The sequence below is a fragment of the Schistocerca americana genome, chromosome 2, assembly GCF_021461395.2.
Source record: "Schistocerca americana isolate TAMUIC-IGC-003095 chromosome 2, iqSchAmer2.1, whole genome shotgun sequence".
Classification (NCBI taxonomy): domain Eukaryota; kingdom Metazoa; phylum Arthropoda; class Insecta; order Orthoptera; family Acrididae; genus Schistocerca; species Schistocerca americana.
The window spans coordinates 850,038,595-850,055,710 of record NC_060120.1 but is presented as its reverse complement, the minus strand read 5'-3'; the positions used below and the strand labels follow the sequence as shown (position 1 = coordinate 850,055,710).

General features: G+C 43.8%; 1 protein-coding gene across 1 annotated transcript in view; it reads left to right on the top strand.

Moving 5' to 3' along the window:
- Window positions 1-17,116, top strand: part of LOC124595639 (phosphatidylinositol 4-kinase beta) — a 254,187-nt gene that overhangs the window by 113,121 nt on the left and 123,950 nt on the right. The window lies entirely within an intron of this gene.

Below are 17,116 nucleotides of genomic sequence, written 5' to 3'. Positions count from 1 at the left end.
CCGTCAACTGCACATACGGTTCACGTCCACGCTGTCGCGGCATGCTACCAGTGTTAAAGACTGTGATGGAGCTCCGTATGCCACGGCAAACTGGCTGACACTGACGGCGGCGGTGCACAAATGCTGCGCAGCTAGCGCCATTCGACGGCCAACACCGCGGTTCCTGGTGTGTCCGCTGTGCCGTGCGTGTGATCATTGCTTGTACAGCCCTCTCGCAGTGTCCGGAGCAAGTATGGTGGGTCTGACACACCGGTGTCAATGTGTTCTTTTTTCCATTTCCAGGAGTGTAATTCTGTTCTCTTCTTGACACCCTTTTCTTGTACAGCATTCTTCCGCAATAAAAAAGCATGTTAGGTTTTTTTTAGATTCCGTTACGTTTTACTTCACACTGGCCATTAAAATTGCTACACCAAGAAGAAATGCAGATGATAAACGGCTATTCATTGGACAAATATATTATACTAGAACTGACACGTGATTACATTTTCACGCAATTTGGGTGCATAGATCCTGAGAAATCAGCACCCAGAACAACCACCTCTGGCCGTAATAACGGCCTTGATACGCCTGGGCATTGAGTCAAACAGAGCTTGGATGGCGTGTACAGGTACAGCTGCCCATGCAGCTACAACACGATACCACAGTTCATCTAGAGTAGTGACTGGCATATTGTGACAAGCCCGTTGCTCGGCCACCATTGACCAGACGTTTTCAATTGGTGAGAGATCTGGAGAATGTGCTGGCCAGGGCAGCAGTCGAACATTTTCTGTATCCAGAAAGGCCCGTACAGGACGTGCAATATGCAGCCGTGCATTATCCTGCTGAAATGTAGGGTTTTGCAAGGACCGAATTAAGCGTAGAACCACGGGTCGTAACACATCTGAAAAGTAACGTCCACTGTTCAAAGTGCCATCAATGCGACCAAGAGGTGACCGAGACGTGTATCCAATGGCACCCCATACCATCACGCCGGGTGATACGACAGTATGGCGATGACGAATACACGCTTCCAATGTGCGTTCACCGCGATGTCGCCAAACACGGATGCGACCATCATGATGCTGTAAAGAGAACCTGGATTCATTCGAAAAAATGACGTTTTGCCATTCGTGCTCCCAGGTTCGTCGTTGAGTACACCATCGCAGACGCTACTGTCTGTGATGCAGCGTCAAGGGTAACCGCAGTTATGGTCTCCGAGCTGATAGTCCATGCAGCTGCAAACGTCGTCGAACTGTTCGCGCAGATATTTGTTGTCTTGCAGACATCCCCATCTCTTGACTCAGGGATCGATACGTGGCTGCACAATCCGTTACAGCCATGCGGATAAGATGCCTGTCATCTCAACTGCAAGTGTTACGAGGTCGTTGGGATGCAGCACGGCGGCCCGTATTACCCTCCTTAACCCACCTATTCCATATTCTGCTAACAGTCATTGGATCTCGACCTACGCGAGCAGCAATGTCGCGATACGATAAACCGCAATCGCGATAGTCTACAATCCGACCTTTATCAAAGTCGGAAACGTGATGGTACGCATTTCTCCTCCTTACACGAAGCAACACAACAACGTTTCACCAGGCAACGCCGGTCAACTGCTGTTTGTGTATGAGAAATCGGTTGGAAACTTTCCTCATGTCAGCACGTCGTAGGTGTCGCCACTGGCGCCAACCTTGTGTGAATGCTCTGAAAAGCTAATCATTTGCATATCACAGCATCTTCTTCCTGTCGGTTGAATTTCGCGTCTGTAGCAAGTAATCTTCGTGGTGTAGCAATTTTAATGGCCAGTAGTGTATTCTCCACATTTTCGCTACAAAACCCAATTTTGCAGCGTAACCTCCGTCCAATGCGATAGCCTTACGTCACACTGCTGGGAGGTCCTGTATGCGCACGTGGTACCACTTCATTGGTCTACGTCGGAGCCAACGTCTTGCTGCATCGAAGTCGGAAGGTGCGAGATCTGGGCTGCAGGGTGGATGAGGAAGAACAGTCCAGGGAAGTTTATTTAGCTTCTCTAGGGTGCGCAGACTTGCATGAGGCCTTGTGTTGTCATGGAGAAGGCGAAATTTGTTTACATTTCTGTGGCGACGAGCACGCTGAAGTCGTTTCTCCAATTTGCTGACGGTAGCACAATACACTTCAGAGGTGGTCGTTGCCCAATGAGGAAGGACGTCAAACAAAATAACCCCTTCAGAATCCCAGAAGACCGTCGCCTTGACCTTACTATTTGAAGGTGCGAACTTCTCCGGAGGAGAGGTGATGTGGCGCCACTCCATGGATTGCCGTTTTGTTTCCGGTTCAAAGTGACGTACCCATGTTTCATCGCCTGTGGCGATGTTCGACAAAAAACTGTCACGATCAACTTTAACTTGTAAGCAATTCCACACAGATGGTCCTTCGTAGCTCCGTTACTGGGCGAGGAATGCAGTGGGCGCACATCTTCGAGTACCCCAAATGGTAGACGAGTGTGTCAGCAATACCAACAGAGACGTTCACTTGTGCAGTGAGGTTCATCCTTTGTCTCAGATCCACCAGATCTCGAACCATTGTTCTGTAAACAATATCTGTGATAAACCCCCGTTCACTGATATGCAGCGGAGTCAGATCGGGAGACCGAGGCAGTGGGACCTCTCCCTCCTATCTCCTTGCCATCCCATCGCCATGACGGTGATGCGGGGCATCATCCTTCTGCAAAATGAGGAGGGGAGGCGTCTGTGGAACTGCAAAATCGAGATAGGTGTATCCTGTCACTATAGATTCCATAAAAAAAAGAGACCAGTCACACCACGTGTAGCCGGCCGAATTGGCCGTGCGGTTAAAGGCGCTGCAGTCTGGAACCGCAAGACCGCTACGGTCGCAGGTTCGAATCCTGCCTCGGGCATGGATGTTTGTGATGTCCTTAGGTTAGTTAGGTTTAACTAGTTCTAAGTTCTAGGGGACTAATGACCTCAGCAGTTGAGTCCCATAGTGCTCAGAGCCATTTGAACCATTTGAACACCACGTGTATATAACCCCAACCACGCATTGTCCTTCTCGTACTCAATCTCTTCGCCTGGAGTCTCACTTTCTAGTATTCGACAGTTAAGTTGATTAACTTTTCCAAGACGTGGAAAGTCTGAACAGAACTGGAACATTGGTTTGAGGTAGTCAAACAAAACAAAAATTTTATCCGTTACGGATGTGGAACACTGCGACTTTGATGAATAAAGGTTTCCCAATTCTGCAGCCGGTCTCCTTTTATTTTATTTTTCAATTTTTATTACCCGTTACCAGATTCGAATCGCCAAATGATTCATCATCAGATGGTACACATTTATTGCATGTTTTCAGCATTGTGGAGGTCGTGTAGCCGTGGATAATGTATAAACGAAACATGTAAGCACTGAATGTGGCGAGATTTATTCGTACTATGAGACCGATTTAGTTGTATTGCTTACAGTTAATAGAATCTGTCTAGTGCCTAAATTATTTTGGAAAACATTTTTTAAGTGGCGTTAACTTTACGCCACTTCACAAATTTAGCCACAGGTAACAATTCGACGTGCTTTACAATGCTTTAAATAATGTGCTTTAAATACACGCTGTAGAAATCGTGAGCATTATTTATCTCTGAGACTGGACGTGCTGAGTTGACGTTAGTAAAAATGTCTTTAATTATCAGTACCTCACTGAGTTTGAATGAGATCGTCTAAAATGTGTACTGGAAGCTGGACGTTTCTTCTGTGATATTTCAGAAAGACTTCGCACGAATGTAACATCTGTACGTGACTGCTGGCAGCGGTGGTCAGAGGAATGTACGGCCGGCCGCAATAAGACCGGGCTCCGGACGGCCGCGCTGCACCATTGTCCTCGGCGTTCGGCTCTGGCGCATCGCACTGCATATGCATCAGCAGTTTGACCAGCAGCCGGCACCACAGTGACCAAACAAACTGTTACAAATCGGTTACTTCAAGGACAACTCCGTACCAGACGCCCTGTAGCGTGCATTTCACTGACCCCAAACCACCGCCATTTGCGACTTCAGTGGTGTCAAGCGACAGCTTTTTGGTTGGCAGGGTGGAGGTCTGTTGTCTTTTCTGATGAAAGCTGGTTCCGCCTCGGTGCCAGTGATGGCCGTGTTTTGGATAGAAGGACGGCCTGCAATGAACTTGTCTGTGTGTGCTACACTCACTGGACCCACACCTGGAGTTATGGTCTGGGGTGCGATTTCGTATGACAGCAGGGGCACTCTCGTGGTTACCCCATGCACCCTGACTGCAAATTCGTACTTCAGTCTGGCGATTCGACCTGTTGTGCTGCCATTCATGAAAAGCATTCAAATGTTCAAATGTGTGTGAAATCTTATGGGACTCAACTGATAAGGTCATCAGTCCCTAAGCTTACACACTACTTAACCTAAATTATCCTAAGGACAAACACACACACTCATACCTAAGGGAGGACTCGAACCTCCGCCGGGACCACCCGCACAGTCCACGACTGAAGCGCCATAGACCGCTCGGCTAATCCCGCGTGGCGAAAAGCATTCACGGGGGTGTTTTCCAACAGGATAACGCCCGCCCAAACACCGCTGCTGTAACCCTACATGCTCTACAGCGTGTCGACATGTTGCCTTGGTCCACAAGACCTGTCTCCAGTCGAGCACACATGGGACATACGGCAAAAACTGCAGAGGAAGACAGAGGATAGAATACATCCAACAAATAATTGAGGGCGTAGGCTGCAAGTGCTACTCTGAGACCAAGAGGTTGGCGCAGGAAAGAAATTCGTGGCGGGCCGCATCAAACCAGTCAGAAGCCTGACGACTCAAAAAAAAAATTGAAAAAAAATAAATAAAAAAAAGAAAATGGGACATCATCGGGCTACAGGATCATCCACAACTATCATTAACTGATCCCCGAATTGACCGAACAAGTGCAACAGGTATGGATCTCCATCCCACAAACTGACATCCGGCATCTGTACAACACAATACATGCACGTTTGCATGCTGGCATTCAACATTCTGGTTTTCATACCAGTTAATTTGCAATGGTATATCTCGCCCTTACATTAACCAGTGATCTCGCAATGTTAAACACTCTAATATGATACCTAGACAAACGTATTCCCGAAATGTCATTACTCTACGTTAATTATTTTTGGTGTTGCAGTTTTTTCCGTCAGTGTAACTTTCGCACCCTGTGTACCTGCAAATCACCCAAAAATTCTACGAAGTGTGATTCCTACCACACTGTATTCTGTTAGTAAACAAAATGTCTTTACTACACGCTGTTGCAGTTTTAATGGTCAGTGGTTTAGAATCTTGTAACGGCAGTATGCTGTTAAACGATCGGCAAACGAGTCTCTGTAGCGGCCGGCAGCGTATTGCGTGACGGTGAGTGTCGGCCGGAGAGAAACGTGGGCCGGCCTTGGGAGCAGACGGGCGGCTTCCACCAACACTTTCTCGCTACTACTGGCCGACGCGCGGGATCTTAATTAACGAGCCGGCTACGCATCTCCTGTCCCACGCCGGACTCTCTCCGTCACGTCTCATTACAAACAACCTGTTTTCTGAGTGAAATGACCACATCTAGCGTGAGGATCGCTAGTGACCCGTAACCGTTCGCAACGCCGCAAATCGTGGGGGCCCACGTTATTACTTTCAAGGGAAAGGGCGTCGTTTAATGAATCCGCCGGCTCTGGGACGACAATACAACGAACTAGCAGAGTCTACTAACCAGAAAAGGTGGAGCCATTCGAGGAAACTGATAGCGATTTTCAACAAGAAAATCTTAATGATTGTATCTAAGCAAAGAACGATATTTTAGAAGCTTGAGCTGACACCCTTTCATCTACAACTGCGTCTACCCGTACATCTACATCTACATCCATACTCCGCAAGCCACATGACTGCTCTGCAGTTTACACTTAAGTGCCTGCCAGAGGGTTCGTGGACCACACTTTCAGACTATTTCTCTACCGTGGCAAAAAAATGAACACTTAAATCTTTCTGTACGGGCTCTGATTTCTCTTATTTTATTGCGATGATCACTTCTCTCTATGTAGATTTTCACTTTTAGACGAGAAAGGTAGTGATTGAAATTTCAAGATTTTGAACATGGTTGCGCTTCAGCAGCTGTGCATGCAAGAACTTAAATGGATTGGAAATAACAGCCAACCAGATTCAAAATACAGTTTTATTAAACCTTGACCACGAAGTTTCGACGGTTTTAAAACCGTCTCTTTCAGAAGATGTTTTACGTAAAATCACATTATCAATAGTCAATGTGAGAGTCGTTGACTCTATCTAGTACATGTCATCCACTTAATCGCCGTTTAAGGTACATCATATAAAAGTACTAGCCGTGTGCTAAAGGGCTGTGTTTTAAAACCGCAGTAGACCATACTACTGTTATATAACTTATTTTAAATGATGATTAAGTGGATGACATGTACTATTTAATCTACAGCTCTCCTATTGACTATAGATTATGTGATTTTATGTGCAAAAGCTTCTGGAGAAGACGGTTTTAAAGCCGTCGAAACCATGGTCAAGGTTTAATAAACCTCTATTTTGCAACTGGTTGACTGTTATTTCTAATCCATCGAAGCGATTGAATTCGGAAAAGATCTCGCCGCAACGAAAAACGCCATCGTTTCAATGATTGAGATCCCAACTCGTTAATCATATCCGTGATATTCTCTCCTCTATTTCGTGATAATTCGAAACGAGCTGCCCTCCTTTGAACTTTTTCGATGTCTTTCTCTAGTAATGATCCCATGCTGCACGGTAATACTTTAGCAGTCCTTTTAGTAGACCTTTTGCATCTTCTAAGTGTTTTGCCATTAAAACGTAGTCTTTGGTTTGCCCTCCCCACAACATTGCGTGATAATTCCGACTTAAGTTGATCGTAATTGTAATTCCTAGGTATTTAGTCGAATTGACAGGCTTTAAATTTGTGTAATTTATCGTGTAATCAAAATTTAACGGATTTCTTTTTGCACTCATGTGGATGATCGCCCACTTTTCCTTAATGAGAGATAATTGCTACTTTTCACACCATTGAGATATCGTGTCTTAAGTTTATCACGCGGAGCAAATGACTGGCTTATGGGCAACACACACTGCATATGAACGCCACAGTGTGCCTACTCCCTGCAGCCTCTCCGGGGCATAGTCAATTACAAAATATGCCTAAATCGTTGGGAAGGGTCAGCGGAAATTTTGTCTGTAATAATAGTTGTTCACCATGATGTGATCTATCACTCCTAGGGTTTTTTCGCAAAGGCTTTGAAACAATCTATATGATGTATGTGACTGCTTCCATTGATCGTTTGGCAATCTTCTAAATATGCAGTAAAGTTTCATGCGCAATACGCTACATTTGTTTATGTTGTCAAAAATCAGTCACTGCACCAAGTCCCGATTCTCTGAAAGTTTTCATGCAGTTCGCTGTAACTTTCTAGCGTCGCGACCTGTCTATATACAACAGCAGCAGCACCCGCAGAAACCCTCATGGAGCTGCCGATGTTATCCACAGTATCGTTTACATGTGTTGTAAACAGTGGTAGTCCTGTAACACTCCTGTACCCGAAGTTACTTTTGTGTCTAAAGATTTCTCTCCACTGAAAAATGTTGAAATGTATAAAAAATAGTGCATACTGTTTTATAATTGGTAGATAAGTATCTGAGACTATTTTACAATAAGCTACATCAAAAAAATAAGTTTCTGTTTTATTCATCGCATTTGAGCTTATGAAATATGAAAGAGAATAAAAGCTATACCTGATAATAAAAACTTTTTCATATTTAGTACTGAATATCTGATGACACATCAAAACTACTTTTAGAACTAGTTAAAATTTTGTGCCAGTCTTCTTTGGTAATGAACTGTGCTCTGAAATTAAAGATTTAACCAAATTTTGGACGACAGCGTGATGGGAAACGATAATTATTTAACGTAACTAGTAATGTCCCTAAAAAAACTGAAGATTCCCCTTGTTTTTGTGAAACTGTGTTGTTCTGCAGTGGACTGGGTGATGCACTAGCTTGAAGTTGATGCTTATCTCAACGGCGACATTATTCGCCAATATAACTGTTTCATCATCATTGTGTATTGCCCTTCAGTGGATTTGGGCCAAGTATATTGCTCAGCATCTGCATGGATCAGTTTTTCTATTTCGTCTTGCAACTCCATAAAAAATTTGACTATGCCAGCTACTGAGAACCGCTGGGGGCTGGGTCAGGGGGGGGGGGGTAGGGTTGAGGATGACACCTGCCCTCCCCCCACCCCCCATTTCCCTTGTGGGCGCTCCTGACACAGAATTATCAGAGTGCTGCTTGTGATCGCTCCTTGTTTAAGCGCAAAGAGATGTTCACAAACATAAATCCAGATAAGACGGCCAACTGCGATTAGTCGCCGCTGCATGTTGAGCATTTGAAGAGCTCTAAGTGCCAAATCTCATATCTGTCGGGAGAATAAAAAAAAACATTATATCTCTTTTTGAACAAAACTTATTTGCATACAAAAAATTCAGAAGCTATTCTGATACCACAGAATTATGCTGCTTACCGCATCGTTGCAATAATAATGAGACAAATTACAAAATAATTTATTAAGAATGTTCTAAGTGCCGTACCAGGGAACTGACTGCTTGTAAGTCCAATAAGAAAGTTCTTGTTCCAAGTGCCATTAATACTATGTTTTATTTGTTAATAATTTACAGAAATACAGTAGTAGTACTTCAACTAGTGGAACTTAGTCAACAAAACAATTTATCATAGTTTTTAAATGTTTTGCAAGAGGATAAGAAAATTCAGTGCAACTAAAAATCTTTCAGTATTGATTTCTGCTTCTGATACAACTGCATTTTTCGGATTAGATGTTGCAGTGCTTACTGTACAATCCCCTGTGATATTGAGGAAGAAATTCTTATGTGCACTCTACTTACCACACAACTGTATATCAAGTGATTGGAGGAGACCTTGACTCATGGCACTTGGAGCTCCAGTGGCACAAATCCTATACGCCTTTCAGTAATCAGTATTTTAAAGATTTTCTCTATGATTTGCCACTTTGAAAAGGTGTAGATACATATAACAGAATACCAAGAACACAATGGCACTGAAAAGGCGTTTGTGCAAAAGTGAATGAAAGGTGAATTAAATATTTGACCTTACGTAATTGTAAAAAGTACCCCAAGGCTTTATTTGCGTGCATATTCCCCTGTAAAATCAGCTGGATGTTTTGAAAATAAAAACTTCGTTGTCCCATGCGTAAGTTAAAATCTATCGTTTGCATCCTCATTTAGGGAGAAGTTATGTAAAATCGGATGGATCTTTTTGACACACCACAATGGCTTGTCTTGCATCGCCTGCAGGATGCGCATGACTGGACAGTTGATTCCTAAGGCGTAAATCGGCGTATCGAGGGCCCCACTTCATTTCCCACAGGAGAACTCTTCTACGGTCTGCTTATATGTTGCTGGATCCATCGCCACGTGTGTTTTTCGGCGTTCCATGCTTCCTGCATCTAATAGCGAATTTGCTGCAACTGTGCTAACCTCTACGAGCGTAACGTGCATTCGCAATTCCCATGTCGTTGTTGTCTTATTTAATAAAATGACTGCGATCTGATTATGTGCTTGTGAGCCCATATGTGGGACACAAATATGTGTTGACGTATGCTTGTTTTTTCTTAGTAAAGTTAACAGAAGTTACGTATATCTGTTGCAGGTGAGTTTCACAGAAGATTGACCGCTTCCTCTTGTCCTTTGACAACTTTGGGATGTGGTGAGTAATTAATTTTAGTAAACAAAAGAATATTTTGCGATCTTTTACTGTACTCTTCACTTTTTAAGTAACAGAACACAGTACATGTATTAGACGGCGATTGTTTATCGGAGACAAAGGCATCGTCAGGAGTACTCCAGGAAAGTGTGACAGGACCGCTCTCGTTTCCCATGTACAGAAACGGATTGACGGACAGGTTGAGTAACAATCTACGATTGTTTGCTGATGACGCTGTGCTGTATAGGATAGTGCGTCGTTGAGTGACCTTAGAAGGATACAGGATAACTTGGTCAGAATTTCTATTTGGTGTGATGAAGGGCAGCTTGCTCTGGATTTCGAAGAGTGTAACCTAATGCAGATGAGTAGGGAAACCAATCCTGTGGTAAGAATACAGTATTAGGGGCGTGCAAAAAAATATGGTTCAAATGACTCTGAGCACTATGGGACTTAACTTCTGAGGTCATCAGTCACCTAGAACTTAGAACTACTTAAACCTAACTAACCTAAGGACATCACACACATCCATGCCCGCGGCAGGATTCGATCCTGCGACCGCAGTGGTCGCGCGGTTCTAGACTGTAGCGCCTAGAACCGCTCGGCCACTCTGGCCGGCAGGGGCGTGCAGCTTGATACAGTCACGTCGATTAAATATCTAAACGTAACGTTGCAGAGTAACATGAAATGGACGAGCACGTAAGGTCGGTTGTAGCGAAGGCGAATAGTCGACTTCAATTTATTGGAAGATTTGAAACTTCCTGGCAGATTAAAGCTGTGTGCCGGACCGAGACTCGAACTCGGGACCTTTGCCTTTCGCGGATAAGTGCTCCACCAACTGGAAGATATCTTGGAAAGTGTAGTTCATCTATTAAAGAGACCGCGTTCACAATACTTTTGCGACACATTCCTGAGTACTGCTCGAGTGCTTGGGATCCCTAACAGGAAGACATTGAAGCAATTCACAGGCGGACTGCAAGATGTTTCGTGAACTCAAATCGAAATCGATGGCTGAAACAAGACGTTCTTCTCTCGTAACACTATTGAGAAACTTGCAGTGCTGACAGCGACGACGCATTCTAGCGTTGCGTCCAACAAGACGCCAAACCCGTTGCGGAGTCGGTCCAACAATCTTTTAAGAAAAATGTGGTCCAGATCGCTATAAACTATTAATTTTTATTCCGGTGACTGGTTTCGCTCTGTACAACCATATTCAGACCATATGGTCCAGATGACGGGAGGGGCTGTTCACGGAGGCGCTGTGAGTACCGACTGGCACCTGTCAGTAACTGATGAGCAGTTGTAAGGGAAAGCTTTCTAAGTGGCCACCCAAAGGAATGTGTTGTTTTTCTCTGACCATCATGTCACAGATACGCATATGAAATACATACGCATACACTGTATACATTCTGTAACTATAAAACACATTATTGTTCAAATCCTCCTTTTGTGGTAAAAAGGTGAGCTTAAGTGAAAGTCTGCAAAGTGGCCACATTGCCCAGTAGGTGGCCAGCGACAGAGAAATAGAAAAATAAAAAGATGAAGTGGTTTGTGGTTTTCTGAAGCTTATGTTTGGATGTCTCTTCCTAAACCGTGTCACCCAGTCCTTGCCTAGTTCCATGTCAAAAATATGGTGAAGGAGTTCTTCGTCTTGCTCTCGGGTGAGACTAAATCTCAAGTTTTTAGGAATATTTCTTGTTTTCAATAGCATCGCGAATTTTTAAGACGACTGCTTTTAAGTGTGTTTCCTTAGACACTGAATAGTTCTGCTGCTTTACCAAACGGCATCTTTTCTTACAGCATCTAATGCCTCTTACACAACTTGGGAATCCAGTGATTTTTGTAGTGATTTTTTTAATCAATTTGATGACATCTTAACATAAACCTTTAATAAGGGAGCATAGCTTTTCACCACGTAATTAAAACCCTAATGCCTTGGCATACTTTGAAATACTCTTGAATTGTTATCAGTTCCGTTGTGTTGAAACGAGATAAACAGATTACAAAGCGGCCTCTTTGCCCCGTCAGACGACTGGTCACTATACCACACAGGGAAAAAAATCGAGGGCGTAGAGACATGCTGTGACTACGTAAGGGCAAGAAAAAAAGATTATTTCACACCCTTGTTTTACAAATGTTCATTTTATTTAATAAATATAATTAAAATATGTTTTACAGACAGTTATTTACGCAGTTTAATTTCAAACATGCCATTCCACTGATTTCGCAATAGCTTCGTTGTTTGGCTCAATTTTTGTCAGTTTACAAGATTTACGAGACCGAACGGTCCGAATAATAAATTACGTAACCCAGGCAATTCATGAACACAAGGTTTCGTTGGCTATCGTACAAGGTTTTCCAACACTGTAGCAGGCAACTGACACAGTATATATTTTTTAATATATGAAAATGAATTTGTAACTAGCCTAGCAGAGAAAGCACAAAATATTTCACTGCAGAGGAGCGGTCGCAACTGTAGTAACGAAACTCGCTGACAAAACCAAAGAAGTCTCTTTGATTAGTGTAAATGTTCGTTACTAGGCTGCAGCAGTGTCCCAGAGAATAAAAGTAAGTGGACACGTCACTCCCACCTCCCCGCCTCCTCTGGCCACTGTAGCCGTCCTTACCCTATTCTATTTGCTAGAAACTCCTCAGCTCATGAAACAAGTTCATCTCGCACCTTGTTCAGTAGGCTACCGAGCGGAATTGTATGTAATGCTTTCCGGAAGTCAAGGAACAGGTCGTTAAGCTGTTGGCCGGTGTCTCCTGCCTTCTCGGTCTCGTGGACGAATAGAGCGAGCTGGGCTCCACATGATCGTTGTTTTCGGAATATACTCTACTGGCCATTAAAATTGCCACACCACGAAGAAGACGTGTTACAGGCGCGAAGTTTAACCGACAGGAAGAAGATGCTGTGATATGCAAATCATTAGCATTTCAGAGCATTCACACAAGGTTGGCGCCGGTGGCGACACCTACAACGTGCTGACATGAGGAAAGTTTCCAACCCATTTCTCATACACAACCACGAGTTGACTGGCGTTGCCTGGTGAAACGTTGTTGTGATGCATCGTGTAAGGAGGAGCAATGCGTACCATCACGTTTTCGACTTTGATAAAGGTCGGATTGTAGCCTATCGCGATTGCGGTTTATCGTATCGCGACATTGCTGCTCGCGTTGGTCGAGATCCAACGACTGTTAGCAGAATATGGAGTCGGTGGGTTCACGAGGGTAATACGGGCCGCCGTGCTGGATCCCAACGGCCTCGTATTACTAGGAGTCGAGATAACAGGCATCTTATCCGCATGGCTGTAACGGATCGTACAGCCACGTCTCGATCTCTGAGTCAACAGATGGGGACGTTTGCAAGACAACAACCATCAGCACGAATAGTTCGACGACGTTTGCAGCAGCATGAACTATCAGCTCGGAGACCATGGCTGCGGTTACCCTTGACGCTGCATCACAGACAGGAGCGCCTGCGATGGTGTACTCAACGACGAACCTGGGTGCACGAATGGCAAAGCGTCATTTTTTTCGGATGTATCCAGGTTCTGTTTACCGCATCATGATGGTCGCATCCGTGTTTGGCGACATCGCGGTGAACGCACATTGGAAGCGTGTATTCGTCATCGCCATACTGGCGTATCACCCGGCGTGATGGTATGGGGTGCCATTGGATACACGTCTCGGTCACCTCTTGTTCTCATTGACGACACTTTGAACAGTGGACGTTACATTTCAGATGTGTTACGACCTGTGGGTCTACCCTTCATTCGATCACATGTCAGTTCTAGTATAATATATTTCCAATGAATACCCGTTTATCATTTGCATTTCTTCTTGCTGTAGCAATTTTAATGGCCAGTAGTGTATGTTGATTCCTGCAGAGGAGATTTTCAGTCTCCAGAAAAGTCGTAATAAGCGAGAGCATAAGGCTTATTCCTATATTCTACAACAGACTGTCAGCGGTGTAAATCTACAATTGTGCACGGCTGTTCGACTACTGTTCTTGAAAAGGGGAATGAACTGTGCATTTTTGCAGTCAGCAGCAACGATTTGCTCCTCCTATAACATGCGGTAGTCTGCTGCCACGTTAGACTTCGGTAGTTTTCGCATCTATCTCCTGGCACTGAGGATTTTAATTTAACGCTGCCGTGATGTTTTTCATGCTCACCGTCCGAAGTACAGTTGGGCAGAACGCCTATAAACTTGGCGACCTATTCAGACGTGAGGCCCACGTCCTATCCAAATAAGAAAGCCACAAGACCGGAACACCTTGCTTTCCCAGCGCACGAAAGCTGCTGCAGAGTTCCACAGGATTCCGGCCTGCTCGGGATGAAATCCGTGTACAAACTCGCTGCTGCTTATCGCGCCGAGCAAACGAGGCTTAATGCGCCAGAGCGATAGGCCAAGCGAGTTCTGACTGCGCGCAGGCGGTGAACAATGTTCGCTACCCGGGTAACTCGACGGACGGCGTGCGGTCCGTAACAGGCGCAAACGCGGTTTTCTGCGCTCACTGCTGCGAATGGGATCGTGACCTGTCGTCAGCACTTGGTTTGAAGTCTAGTGTGCGGAAACAAACCTGTCGTCTTCCCAGGCGATTTCCTGAAAGCGTCCCTTGAGTCACTACTCTCACTATTCCACATCGCTCGCACCGAGCGCATATGCAAACCACAGATGTTTGCATGCTAGGCGTGCGCGACTTTTACGAGGAGGTACCCTCCCCCCCCCCCCCCCCCCAAAAAAAAAAAAGACACGGAGTAAGATTGCCATGTGCAGAGCTTGCGTAGTACCATTTCTGTCACTAGGCTATGTTGGATTATGATCGACGTTGTCCAACTACTTGCATAACGAACCTGACAAGTGAAAATCCTCTTTTATTAATCTTGAAATTCTGCTGTTATTCTGAAACATACATGGCTCAAATATGACGTGAAACCGTTAACAGAAGTGTCAGAATGCACCTTGATGAAGTTAATGCAATAACAACATCCACGCATTAATACTGTATATTATTATCTGTATATATATTGCCGCGCGGGATTAGCCGAGCGGTCTGAAGCGCTGCAGTCATGGACTGTGAGGTTGGTCCCGGCGGAGGTTCGAGTCCTCCCTAGGGCATGGGTGTGTGCGTTTGTCCTTAGGATAATTTAGGTTAAGTAGTGTGTAAGCTTAGGGACTGATGACTTCAGCAGTTAAGTCCCATAAGATTTCACACACATTTGAACATTTTTGTATATATTGTCTCCAAACCAATCGGTCAACTCTGAGGTAAAAATCTCCACATCTCATCGTCTCAAAATTGAAAAGACGTTGGGGTGTGTAGATTTTTGTTGTTGGACAACGCCGATCCTAACGCAACATATATGACGTTAAGATTTTTATATTCTGTATAGACAAAGGCTTCAAAGCGATCAATTGCAATGATATTGCTTCTTCGCCATTACTGCATAACGAGGTTTAATTTGTATTGTTTCCTATGACAAAGGTGTGGTTAGATGTTACTTATATTTCAGGTTCTCATAATTAATAGCAGACTTATTTCATACTTATTACACTTGATAAAGCTGACTGAGCTTCACCGAAACTAGTCATGGAAACTCTATGTAATCTACTGAAACTACTGTACTTGACTACTGCACTGAAGTCAAATAAATTTGAAAAAACTTACGTTTAATCGTGCTCCTTAAGACACTCACGTCTAATTCGAAAATTATAAACGTATGTGTAATATTTTGATGCTTCCGCGTTGGGAATCCCCGACATGCGACTATTGTCTCCATCTCGAAAATAATTTCACATAATGATTATTATTCAAAATCTTAGTTAGTAGCTTAATCAATTAGTGAGGGGTGTCTCCTGATTCAGAAAAAAATGTTATAACAAAAGTGTCCAAGTTCAGAATCTAGCAAACACTGAAGCAAAACAGACAACTGAAACTATGAGGGTTCGAACTTTCACTGTCAATTATTTCGTAAGTTAATTAGTTTCAGGCAGTTCTAGGTATATTCTCAGAAAAAGTAAAATGCCTTTTTTCTAATGAATAGTTACAGCATTGCATATTCTACGTATTAGTACTAAATGGCTTCCCATTGCGAGCTACAGTAAGATTTCAATTTAGCTATGACTTTTAATTAAGTGAACTTCTCGTAAAATTAAATGCATCATTGTTAACATGAAGATCAATAGTGTCAGTAAATTGAAATGAAATTTTACCTAAATAACACTTCGACATACACTTGTACTTTTCTCACATTACGTGTACAACTGTACTGAAAATAGAATGGAGACTGAGGAAAGAATTTAGTCATTCAAGGAAGCAGAAAACATAACAAATGGAGGAGTTCCACATTGTACGTCTCAAAGTCAGTAGCGGCTAGTAACCACGCATACAAAGTTATCTCGCAGAGATGTGTTTTGCGGACTCATGTTCACTGGACCTGTTTTGCGCTTCTGTTATCACATTCTTTCACCCGTGTCGTTTTGCGCTATTAATTATGGAACTACGGAATACTATTTCGGGCAGCAGTTTGCAAATCAGACTTGTCATACTAAAACTGATGAGACATTTCGAAGATTAGGTACATCAATTCAGAACAAATAGAGTGTTTTTGTCGCGAGACTCTTTTGCCTAACCGCATGGCTGACGTTGCTTCCGCTTACGTGTAGCCTGTATTTCCGGCCGGCTTCGATGACGCACCTTCCTAGGCATCCGTTGTTGGCTTGCCCGCGTCCTGCCAGAACATCCAGACATCTGGTCCAGAGACACCGCGATAAGGCGGCTGTCTACGTCTGCGACCAACTTCCTTCCTACGTCAGCTGCTGCTATCAAGAGGAAGCAGTCCTCTTCCTCGTAAGAAGCTCAGCCGCGCCAGAGACCGTAGCGGATGGCCGCTTTTGCTATGCTTGTGGTGGTGCCTCATACGGAAGACTGTCAAAGGACCTTGTCATTTTATTCATATTTATAGAATACATAACATTCCATAGGAATTTCTAAAATCATTGGGATAAGTGGCAACAAAACTACTATTCACGTTGGTGTGTAGAATGTATGAGATTGGCGGTATACTATTATACTTTCGGAAAAAACCTCATCCAAAATTTCCCAAAACTAAAAGAGCGGAAAAGTGCGAGAGTTATAGCACAGTGAGCTTAACAGCATGCATTTAAGTTGCTTAACAGGCTAATATACAACAGAATGGAAAAGAAAACATAGGATCTATTAGATGATGATGGGTTTGGCTTTACAAAGAGTAAATATACCATAGAGGCAGTTCTGACGTTGCGGTTGATAATGAAAGCAAGACTAAAGAAAAATCAAGACACGTTTATAGGATTTGTCGACCA